The following is a 12,388-nucleotide window of genomic DNA, read 5'->3' as shown; positions in this document are numbered from 1 at the left end:
AGCTTTGCTGTCCATAGAGTTCGAGTACAATACATTGAGGGTGGCAGCTTAGCTGGACCTAGATCTCAGCCATGCTCAACGTGAGAGATTATTGTAGCTGAATGGATTAGTTGAACAAAGAATGCAGGCCCTCCTCCACTCAGAAGTAGTTCAACTCCAGAGGAAGATATGGCATGACCGGCACCTTAATGAAAAGCAATTCCAGCTGGGAGATTGGGCGTTGTTGTATGACTCAAGATACAAGGATTTCAAAGGGAAGTTGAGGACAAGATGGTTAGGACCATATACAATGGAGAAATGTAACGACAATGGTTCAGTCCTTATCAGGACCATTGATGAAGAGGCCATCCCCATGCTTGTCAATGGACATCGACTGAAAATCTACAAGAAACCCCTCTCGAAGCAGGAATTCATTGAAACTGTGGAAAAATCAGTGCTGGTAATAGAGCAGGGTCTTGCCTCTGTTCTGGCCAACCCTTGATCATCAAAAAAAAAAAGAGGAATAGAAAGATCCCTGGACGAAAACCTCTCTGAGGCGGCCAGGGCAGGCAGTGAGGGTGAAAACCTCATGGAGGCACCCCTGCTGTCTCTCAAAAAATAAAAGAAATGGAATAAAAAAGATCCTTGAGTGAAAACCTCTTTGAGGTGCCCAGGGCAGATAGTGGGGGTGAAAACCTCATAGAGGTGCCCCTGCTGTCTCTCAAAAAAAAAAAACAAGGAGAAAAAAGAAAAAAACAGGTCTGATCTTTGAAATTATTGCAGGTTGCAGGGATATAATGCAGATAAAGAGGGTCGCGCAAACCAAGGACAGGGGTTCATCCCAAGCTACCAGGCATCCTCACCGACACTCTCTCCATGGCCACACACTTTTTCCAGGATTTGGACACATTCTGGTCAAGATTCAACCTCCTACAGGAAGTTTCAGGGCTTTCTACAAGAAGTTCTGCATTTCTACAGGAAACATCCTGTAGAACCTTTGGACAAGCCAAAACCGATTCTGGAGGAAGATTTAAGACTTGCAGTTTGTTGGTGAGGCCTGCAGCCACCCCTTTGTTCCATCCATCACCTGTTTCCTCTCTTTCCACTGCCATTACCACCATTTGGTCCTGTACTCCTACATAGTCATGCAAAAAAAAAAAAAATGTTTTCCTCAGATCGCCATTTTTTTCCAAGGGACAAATCAAATACATGAAGGCCCGCACACTATACCTGTCAAAAGCTCCAAGAGGACCCTTCATCCGTGACTATAGCCGTGCTCGTTTCAGTGTGCCGCCCAGGAGGAGAAGCAGCTACAGGATGTCCTACAGGAATCCTGTAGCAGCTGATCCGCCTGGAATACACACTATGGAGTCAGGAGCAGTTGAAATCAACACAGGAGGCATGCAACCAGCTCTGCGCAAATATGAACACCTCCTCAACAGCTGAGAACAGATGGGGCCATGCATGCAACGTTCACCACCAGAGGACCGGGTCCTGAAAGCCTTGCATCCGGCATCAGCAAATGAACGAGGGAATTCACACGCCTATGCATGAAGCAGCAGTGAGCAAAGCCATTTCTTCACGTCCAAAAACCTGCGAAACACGTCCGCAGTCACCCCAGGTAAGTGCCTAACCTTATTTCGTCAAATTACATAAGCTATACTATGAACACTGCATATCTGTGAATGGGCGGATTGAACGAATGCAATGGCCAGTCAACTGGCCACCCACAGCCAGTAGAACTGTCTCGTGGGATCCGAACGAGCATGGTTACGCTCGATTCTGCCGGAAGGACGTGAAGCCGACACTTGGGAAGTGTCCAATCAAGAGATCAGTAGATTTGCAGTGAAATCGGCGGACTGACAGGGATGACGACAGGTAATGGTGGAGATAGATATTGGCGGTCAGAAACACGCCGAGGAATGATGGCCATGACGTTGTCTAATGGCTCGGCCTGGACACTTCACCCCCCGCGCCATGAATTGCGCCATATTTCAAAATCATTCGGCCAAAGCACGCACATCAACCATTTTCATTTACGCCACAACTGGTTTTTCAGCAATGTGAACGTCCTCCTCCTCTGCAGTTCGTTAGCCCGAGTTTCTTGGCCCAGTTCAAACTCTTCCCGCGTCCCAGACTTGCTCCGCAGCGCCGTGAAGTCCTCCAGAAGCAGTAGAAGCTCTCTACAGGAAGCAGAGCAAAAGCTCCTGGAGAAGAGGAACCCGTGTCTGTGCGTCAGAATTGGAAATCTCGAAAAGAGGTAGGCCCGAACATGCCATCCCCATGCTTAATTTTCGAAAGGTGGTGAATTAGCTTGTTTAAAGTGGGAAAATTGAAACCAGTCTGCCTGTGGGTCAAGAATGGTGGTTTGCTTATACGATACACCGAATTTCTTTCGAATGGGGCTACATCATATTCTCCTTCGTGCTTCCTGTTAACAACCTCTCCCCATTATAGCGATAAACCGCTATAAGGCTCACCTGTGCACATATATAAAAAAAATTGTGATTGTTATATGATTGGTATGAAAATTTGCTATGCACTCTGTCTGTGAGGGCTTCATTCCTTTCGACAAGTCGAGTTTTGGGCGGCAACAGTATTTTAACCAGAGAATTGGTGAAAGGGGAGATACAAACAGTGGAGAAACCCTGTCCTGAGAACCAAGGAGGAAAACCATATCCAAATTTCCATTCTAACCAGAGCTCAAGCCGAAAACAGGGTATTTTCACCATGCCAGGAGGGTTTATCAGAAAGGAACCCTCGGATTCCAAGAAGTTGAGAGAAACTCCTAAGGTGGTAGACCTGTTTACCCATGCAAAGTGGATGACCTTCTGTGATAAAATCCAAGGTCACGATGATGAAATAACAGAGGAGTTCCTAAGGTCCCTGCAGCCCAAATCAAAAACATTGGCAACTGTAAATTTCAGGGGATTGACCTTGAAACTCACCCCACAACTCATTAGCCGGGTCACTGATTTTCCATTGGGGATGCCCTGGGATAAAGAGGAAAGGAAATTGGGCCAAAAATCCAAAAAGGAATTCTTCCTACCAGAAGAACAGTTTTCAGAGGATAAAAATGGGGTCCGGAGAGCTAGCTTACAGCCATTTTGGAGTGAGGTCAGCCTTCAGATTATGAAATATATTACCTGTGAGGGGCGATTTAGTATTGTGTATGGTTATCACTTCCGCTTGTTAACTGAGCTCAGGCATAAGATGGATTTACCCTAATAACAAAAATTGAGCATCCCATACTTCCTCCTACAGTCATTGATTGAGTGTGGCACAAAACTGAAGGAGGGGACAGTAGACCAGCTGGCTCATCATGGGCTTATCAATCTCCTCATAGAAGATGTCCTCCATACTTACACCATCCCTATCTCCTGGGATATTTTGTGCAATATGACCAAGAATGATGATATCCGGACTCTGACAAAAGAACTCACTTCATCCAGCAGTGAGGAGAAGGAGCATGTTGAGGCAGAGAAGAAAACTAAGGGTAAGGAAGCTAAGGGTAAGAAAACCTAGGACAGACCATCACAGGAAAAGCCACAAGAAAAACAAAAGGAAAAGCAAGAAAAAGGACAAGCTGCTGAGGCCAAAGCTGGGAGTAAAGTAAAAGCACCAACGCCAAGGGAGAAACGGTTGCAAACTCGGATAGAGAAGACTGAAAAGGTGCAAACAAGTAAAGGCACACCCAAGGCAACCACAACACAAGTCAAAGAGAAGGCACCCCCAGCCAAGTAAGCCAAATCAGAGAAAATTGGTTTCTACAGGAAGCCAGCAGACTATTTCTACAAGAAGCCAGAAAACTGCTTCTACAGGAAGCCATAAAACGGCCACTACAGGACTTTCTACAGGAAGTCTGGAGAAAGGGCAGCAGAAGGAGAAATCGGCCGAAATTTTAGTTAGGGAGGTAGCAGTTGTGCTGGCCACCCTAAGCACATCCCCCAAGCAGAAGGGAAAGCGAAAGAGGGAGCCTCCCCTATACTTTAGGGCAAGAAAAAGTGTAAGAATTAAAACCGATAGACCCTAACCTCCATCCAAAGAACCAATCACCATTATAGACACCCCTACCACACCAAAAGAGAGGCCCCCCTCCAAGGCAGTGATCACTTATGAGCGGGGAAGCCCGAATACATCCACTTGGAGGGAGAGGATGAAAATGTTGGACACAAAAACCTCTCTACAGGATGCTAAAACTATTCTACAGGAAACATTGGCTAGACTGAAGGAGACCGAAGAAATTGAAGGTGAGGCAGCCAAATCACCACAGGAGGAAGAAGAGGTCGAGCACATTATGGAACCTATCCCCTAGCCTAGCTTGGGCTCCTATTATAACTTCTTGGAGGCCGGAAAGATCATTCCTCAGAAATTCATAGTACCACTTTTCCTTGCACTAGAGGAAGAGAGGGTGAGGACCCACACTTGGATGAAAATCACTAAGTCCAAGGGAGCAGCAGATATAGGTCCTCTGGAGGAGCAGCTCAAAGAGGCCAGAAGAGAATTGGCTATGGTATGACATGTGGAAAGCATCCAGCGGGTCAGGCTACAGGAAGAAAATGATCAGCTCAAACAACAGCTACAGTCACAGGGACAGAGGAAGGAAAACATGCCTCACATCGTGGGGGAACAAGAGCAACAGGAGGGGCCCACAATAGCCACAGATACCCCTTATGAACAGCGCAAAAAGGAAGGGACACGGACTGAAATTGAGGCACTGAACCAGCAGCTACAAGAACAAGAATTACAGATACATTCTCTAAAATAGTAGTTGCAAGAAAAGGAGGCCCAACTGGCTTGCATGGCCAGCTGGGCAATGGAAGCTCTGCAATGCAGACAACCTGCCAAATCCTATTCCCTTTACCTCAAGGACCAATGGTTACAGTTTCAAATCAATACCTTGGCTCAAAGGGGCATCACCCCTTTCCAAAATTATCATCAGTTTGCAGCTTTATGTGGCGGCAGTTCATCTGAGGATAAGGCCAAATTGGCAGAGTTCTACTTGCAAAACTTCACCATTCCGGACATGAACGCATGGGATCCCAACACGGTGATAGGAGATGTCCAGCTTATGGCCATGGCCTCTTGGATGAGCCATGAGGAGAAGAGAGCATAAGAGGTCCGCAATATCATAGGCAGAGAGCTCAGTGAGCCTCTCATGATCAGAGCAAAGCCAGATGACCCATCAGCAGTGATAAGCACCCACCAGCACTTGGCCAACAGTCCTCAGGATCTACCGGAATACATTGAGCAACAGGCTCAAGTCATTGCCCATTTTGAGGACATGGAGAGACTGTTGGGAGAAAACTGTATGCATGCCTGCACAAGGAGGTGGAACACACTGCCTCACAGCTTGAAGATAAGGGAATACCACTCACCCACTAGGATGAGGGAGGCCTTGGCAAGGGTACCTCTCTACAAACAGTTGATCCAGAACTTGCAAGCCAATTGGATTGGCTTGAAATTCAGTCCTCCTTTACTTCTAGGACTGCTAGAAGGAGTGAACGAAAAGGAGGAAGGTAGACAATGGGAGGAAGTGGAGAGGAAGGTAGGATTCCATGACCGGGAAGAGGATATCACAACAGAGGCTTGGGACGTGAGGGAGGCGATCAAAACCATAAAGGATGATGAGCTGGACTAGTTGCTCAGAGGATGAGCAACCGATTCAGCAGGTGGGTGATGATGAGCCCCCAAATTGGGTAACCTATTGGGCTCATTTTGCCTAATTGTCCTTGTTCAACCCTTCATTTTTCATAGATTATGCATGTTTTTCTAGTATGTTTATGTTGTTTGAACGAATAAGGGTGGTCACTCTACCTAGGAGGCTAATACATGGTTATTTCATGATTTTTGAACAAATTTTGGAGCAAAACCAAGCAATCATGGGTCAGCTGACAGCCAAGCTTGAGGTGAGGATTCGTAGGGAGGTTGTCTCTTGCATTAAATGGCCTTCCTCGAAATATCCACCCTCAACACCGAGCTCCACAGGCCACCAAAACGAGTTTTAAAGGCAGCCAAGCAGTTTTGGAGGAGTGACTGTTCAGTAGTAGTTGAGACAGCCGAGTCCCTTGAATCTAGGAGGGCTGCTAGCCCCCTCGTATTGTATAAGTAGGGAGGCCTCAGCCTTCGTAGTTTACTTTTGGAACTATTGTTATTTTTGCACTATAGTGATGTCATTTTGCTCAGCCTGTTTTATTGTAGCTACTGTTGTACAACTCTCTTATGATGGTTATTTTTTAATAATGATAAGTAGCTCTACTTGGTATCAGATCTAAGTTCTTTATAGGAGCCTGCAGCTCTTGGGGTTGGGCCCAACCCGAGTGCTAAGGCCACCTCTATGTATTGTTAGTTGTTCTTTATGCATTTGCAAGAACATTTATGTTAAGTAGGTTAAAGTTTGTTGATTAACTAGGTCATTGTTAATGGTTAGAAATACTTTTTGAATGCTCAGATTTTGTTGATAGGTTGTTTACAAAAAAAGCTTCAAGAAAAGGGCCATCAAACATCTCTGGTTTCACCTCTCCTTCAGTAGGATCTAGAGCTGGGATCAGGATAACTTTGCTGCCCACAAAAACACTGATTTTTCTTTACCATGCAATCACTAGTGTTTGATTTTCATGTGTATAAGTTGGTTTCAAGTTCAGACTTTCATTTGCTTAGTTGCATGAGTTAAAATACATGGTTTCATTGCAGGTCACACTCCTGTTCATTCTCTTTATTGGCAGCTAGCAGATTTAGGTCATTGTAATTAGGATTTTGAATTTACAAGTCTTCGTTGGATCAGTTGGAAAAAAACGCCTTGCAGAGTACCTGTACCACTCCCTCATCTGTTCATTCACCATCAGCACCATCCACTCCACCCTCTACTTAGAATCTTTGCCTCCTGTTCGCCATTTGCTCCCATAACCCTAGTTTTGTGTGTAACATTGCTTTAGTCTTCGTTGAACCAAATACAGCCATCCACACCTGTCCACAACTCCATCCACAGAGTTCTAGACCATCTCTAACCCTCAACCTACCTCCATACTCCTTCACCTTTCCCTCTCCATTCATCCACCAAAAGCCTCATTTTTGAACATCCTGTAGAAAGTTACAGACATCCTGTAGAAAATCACAAACATCCTGTAGAACCCCTGCAGACTTCCTATAGAGGCTCACAAATGAGGTTTCTTGATAGCCAAACTCGGTGAAACTCTATGGAAGGGTGTTAGGGACCCCTTAGGCCCTCTCTGAACTTTCTTGACCCTTTCCAAGCATCTCTTCTCGCCCATCCACCTCTGCACAGCCAAAAATAGTCAAATCATATGCATAATAACTCTGGCAACATATTCAAAAATACAAAAAGATGTTTCTTACAGATGTTACTGTAGAAGTAGCTTAGATACATGTATTTACCTTCCTAGGAGTCAATGGCATTTCCTTTAGTAGATTGCATCCTCTTCCTTGCATCAGTAGGGTTAGCTGGTAGAATTAGGGTTTGCTAGGGTTTGCGTTTTCTTTTATCTTTTCACTGTCTTTCTGCAAGTAGATTAGCGTTCCTTAAAGTAGATTTCATCCATCGGTTAAAAAGATTCTTCTCGGAGCTCATAGAAGTTGGCTTGAGCCCCTAGCGGACTTGTGCCAGTTGACCAAGTGACAGCTGTGGCAAGAGCTAGTACTTGTGCATACAGCACCGTCGCTTCCAAGTTTGTTATGAATTACCAGGTTGATAAAAGTAAAGAAGGGAGTCCCAGGAGTTGTAGCATTATTGCTGCAATACTAGAGCTCACCACCTTAGCATCTCTTCTTGCCCATCCACCTCTGCACAGCCAAAAACATTCAAATCATATGCATAATAACTCTGGCAACATATTCAAAAAAACAAAAAGATGTTTCTTTCAGATCTTACTATAGAAGTAGCTTAGATACATGTATTTACCTTCCTAGGAGTCAATGGCATTTCCTTCAGTAGCTTGCATCCTCTTCCTTGCATCAGTAGGTTTAGCTGGTAAAATTAGGGTTTGCTAGGGTTTGCGTTTTCTTTTAGCTTTTCACTATCTTTCTGCAAGTAGATCAGCCTTCCTTAAAGTAGCTTTCATCCATCGGTTAAAAAGCTTCTTCTCTGAGCTCATAGAAGTTGGCTTGAGCCCCTAGCGGACTTGTGCCAGCTGACCAAGTGACAGTTGCAGTAAGAGCTAGTACTTGTGCATACAGCACGTCGCTTCCAAGTTTGTTACGAACTACCGGGTTGATAAAAGTAAAGAAGGGAGTCCCAGGAGATGTAACATTATTGCTGCAATACTGGAGCTCACCACAAGCGTAGATTAGACATTCCCTGCTTTCATTTCAATTCCGCAATTTCAATTCAACAAGCGTAGATTAGACATTTCCAGCTCTCATTTCAATTCCGCAATTTCATTTCAGCAAGTGTAGATTAGTATTTCCTGCTTTCATTTCAAATCTGCAATTTCAATTCAGCAAAATAGATTAATCCTTTCCTGCTTTCATTTCAATTCTACATTTCCATTTCAGCAAGATAGATTTTAGTTAGTTGCAGTTCAATCTATTTTAGTTTTTGCAGGTACAAGCAAAAAAAAAAAAAAAATCACCCGAAAAAGAGATTTCATTTCATGCCTAGTAGGAACAGAGACAATTCAGTAAAATTCTTACCCAACACCCCCACCACATCACTGAGTCACCCTTCTCTCTTCTTTTTTGGCATTGATCCTGAAGAACCTATAGGTGAACCTCTAGAGATATACGAAGATCCTATAACAGAAGAAGAGCAAGAAACTGTTCCTCCTGAGACCATGGCTGAAAACAGAAACGGTAGAGGAAATGGGGAGAGAGTAGAAGGTACCTTTCCCATCCGAGAGACTAATGGGGACACAAAAATGAAAAACATCAGTCCCTCAGCCTTACCTCACTTCCATGGGTTGACTACTGAAGACCCTGATACCTTTTTGTTTGAGTTTGTTGTCCTTTGTCGAACTTATGACTATGCATAAGAGGAGTAAAAGTTGAAACTCTTTCCTTCTACCCTCAAGGATGCAACACTCCGCTGGTTCATGGGGCTGCCTGGAAACAGTATCACAACTTGGGCTCAAATGCAGCAAGCCTTTAACAAAAAATACCAAGACTACTGTAGGTCAAAGGATACAAAGGAATAAATCTTCTGAATGACCATGGGAAGTTATTAATCTTTAGAAGACTATGAAGATAGGTTTCAACTCAGTTATAAAAGGGCCAGGTGCACACTTGACCCCGAATCTCTGAAGTTGGTTATGCTCAGAGGAGTCCCTAAAGACCTTCTAGATACCTCCCATTTGCTGGCCGGGGGAGACATCTATCAACTACCTTATGAAGACATAAAGACTGTATTTAGAAACCATTCTAGGGCAGCCAGAAAGAGAGGTAGGGGAAGTCAACTCTTAGCCAGTACCCCCTTATATAGTTCATTCCTTAAAAACGAGTTTGCAAATCAAATGGAAGATTTCAAAAGCGAGATGAGACAGACCATTGCCATGCAAATGGATACCTTGCGAATCCAAAAGAAGGAAGAGGAAGCCGAGAGGGATTTGGCCATATTTTATCCCAGGTGCACCAGAAAGCATCCTAGGAATGAATGCCCATTGCACTCTATAGAAGTGTGTTTTGATTGTGAAGAAGACCATCCTATAAATAAGTTCCCTTCCTTGCCTAGATTTAAAGCTATGTACCAAGGAGCTGAAGGAGACACTGAACCACTCTACTTCATGAACCGAAGGATACCACATGGACCAAGACCTTACCAGCAGGGAATGCAACGAACATCCCAGACTTATTACAACCCCAATCAAGCCACTTCCATGCCTTCTTGGGGTCCCCCTATGCATCCTTCCTGGACCACACCCCCTCCTTGGTCATACCCTCTGATGAGCCCCAAATTTGGTAACATTTTGGGCTCATTTGGCCTAACTACCCTTGCTCAACCCTTCATTTTTCATAACTTATGCATCATTTTTTAGTATATTTATGTCATTTGTATGAATAAGGGCAGTCACTATTCCTAGGTGGCTAACACATGCTTATTTCAGGTTTTTTGACATTTAATGGAGCAAAACCACGCAGATGAGGGCTAGGAGACAGCCAAGATGGGATTGAGATTTTGTAGGAAGGTTGTCCACAGCATTGAATGGCCTTCCTCGTGATCTTCACCCCCAACTCCGAGCTCCAACAGCCACCACCACCGAGCTAGAAGGCAGCCAAACGGATTTTGAGGAAGCAGCAGATTACTCTTAGTTTGGTCAGCCAAACCCCACTAATTTAGGAGGCCATCTTGGCCCTCGTAATGTATAAATGATGAGGCTGTAGCCTTCGAGGGGGACTTTTGAAAACTTGTTGCATATTTTGAACTACGAACTGAGAGCTCTGTTTTGCTCTTTTGTAAGCCATTTTTGGCATGTTATTTGACTTATGACTATTATCTTTTAATGAAAAGCGGGCAGATTTGAGTTCAGTTCTGAGTTCTTAAAGGAGCCATAGCTCTCAGGGTTGGGCCCAACCTGAGATCCTAAGGCCTCCTTCCTTTGTATTGTTACCTTTCTTTCAGCATTGTATTTCTTTTCCTTTACATGCATTTGGAAACGCAGTTTGCTGAGTTTAATTTCTTGGTTTGGTTAAGTAGGTTAGTTTCATAAACAGAGTTGCTTTAGTAGGTTAGAATAGAGTAAGGATATTGGAGTTAATGAGAGTTCCAAAAAGGGTTGACTGCACACTCACTTTCACCTCTGTTTAGGGACTGGAATTGCAGACCGTGCCACCCACCAAAAACATTGTTTTACATGTTCATGCAATCTTTGATGCAATATTTTCGTTTGTAGAAGTGTCCATGCGTTTAGATCTTGTGGAATGATTCTTTGCTTCAGCACCATGCATGATTTTCCTCAGAAATAACGTTGTTGTTCTTTGGTTTTATTAAAACAGTTAGAATAGGTCGATGAAATTTCGGTTATGTGCAAGACGTGGATGATTTGTTTCATTTACACTGTGCACTACTACTCCCTCACTCCCTTATCCTTCTAAGTTGTGCCTAGGTCATCTACTCATCTCCCAGTTAGACCACTTGCCTCCTAACTCTTCTATCACCCACGTTATTCTACCTTTTCGGCCTTCCATTCCCTCTACCCTCCTCTAGACCAACCAGATTTGCACACCCCCTCTTCATATCATCTCTCTGTCACTGAGTCTTTACAAACCCCCCTCCTACCTCCCTATCCATCCATGCAGCCTCTTCCACTCATCCATCACCCAAAAACCCGATTATAGACCATCCTGTAGGAAGTACTGAACTTCCTGTAGAAATTCTGAACATCCTGTAGAACCCCTGCAGACTTCCTGTAGAAGCTCATAAACACGGTTGCTTGGCATCCAGACTTTGTGAAACTCTCTGAAAGGATGTTAGGGACTCCTTAGACCCTCTCTGAGCCTTCCTGACCCCTTCCAAGTATTCCTCCCCTTGATCTATCCCTGCACAATCAAGACCTAGTTAGAAGCACATGCATAATAATTCCAACAACTTGAGCAAAAATACAAAAATATGTTCTCTTCAGATGAAAGTAGACTAGACACATGCATCTCACCTTAACAGAAGTAATGGCATCACTTTCAGTAGTTTGCATTCCCACCATTGCATCAGAAGGACTAGCTGGTAGAATTAGGGTTTGCTAGGGTTTTCATTTCTTGTTGGCTTTCAGTTCATTTTTGCAAAGTAGGTTAATTTCCTTTGAGTTAGCTTTCGTTCATCAGTTAAAAAGCTTCTTCTGAGAGCTCATAGAAGTTGGCTTGAGCCCTAGCGGACTTGTGCCAGCTGACCAAGTGACAACTGCGACAAGAGCTAGTACTTGTGCATACAGCACCGTCGCTTCCAAGTTTGTTACGAACTACCGGGTTGATAAAATTAGAGAAGGAAGCTCCAGGAGTTGTAGCATTATTGCTACAATACTGGAGCCCACCATCTTTTTGGCACCGTTTCCGGGGAAGCGTCAGAGTATTAGTAATTGTTGCTTTTCTTCTACTTTCCCTACTCTCGCCTTCTGCTAAGTAGTTTATTTCATTTCCATTCTGCAAAAGTAGCATAGACATTTCCTGCTTTCATAGATTAACATTTCAATTCCGCAATTTCATTTTTGCAAGCGTAGATTAGCATTTCAATTCTGCAAGCGTAGACTAGCATTTCAATTCCTGCAATTTCATTTGAGCAAAGTAGACTAGTTCTTTCCTGCTTTCATTTCAATTCTGCATTTTCACTTCAGCAAGATAGTTAGTTGTAGATCAAATCTGTTTCAGTTTTTGCAGGTACCAGAGAAACAAAAAAACAAAAGCAATCAAAAGTCTTTCCATTTCATGCCTCATAGGAATCGAGATAAAACAGGCAAATTCTTACCCAACA

This window comes from Pinus tabuliformis, chromosome Q, assembly GCF_031772625.1.
Source record: "Pinus tabuliformis cultivar Carrire ecotype Pingquan chromosome Q, CPIR1, whole genome shotgun sequence".
In the NCBI taxonomy this organism is placed as follows: Eukaryota; Viridiplantae; Streptophyta; class Pinopsida; order Pinales; family Pinaceae; genus Pinus; species Pinus tabuliformis.
Note: the sequence above shows the minus strand (reverse complement) of the source record.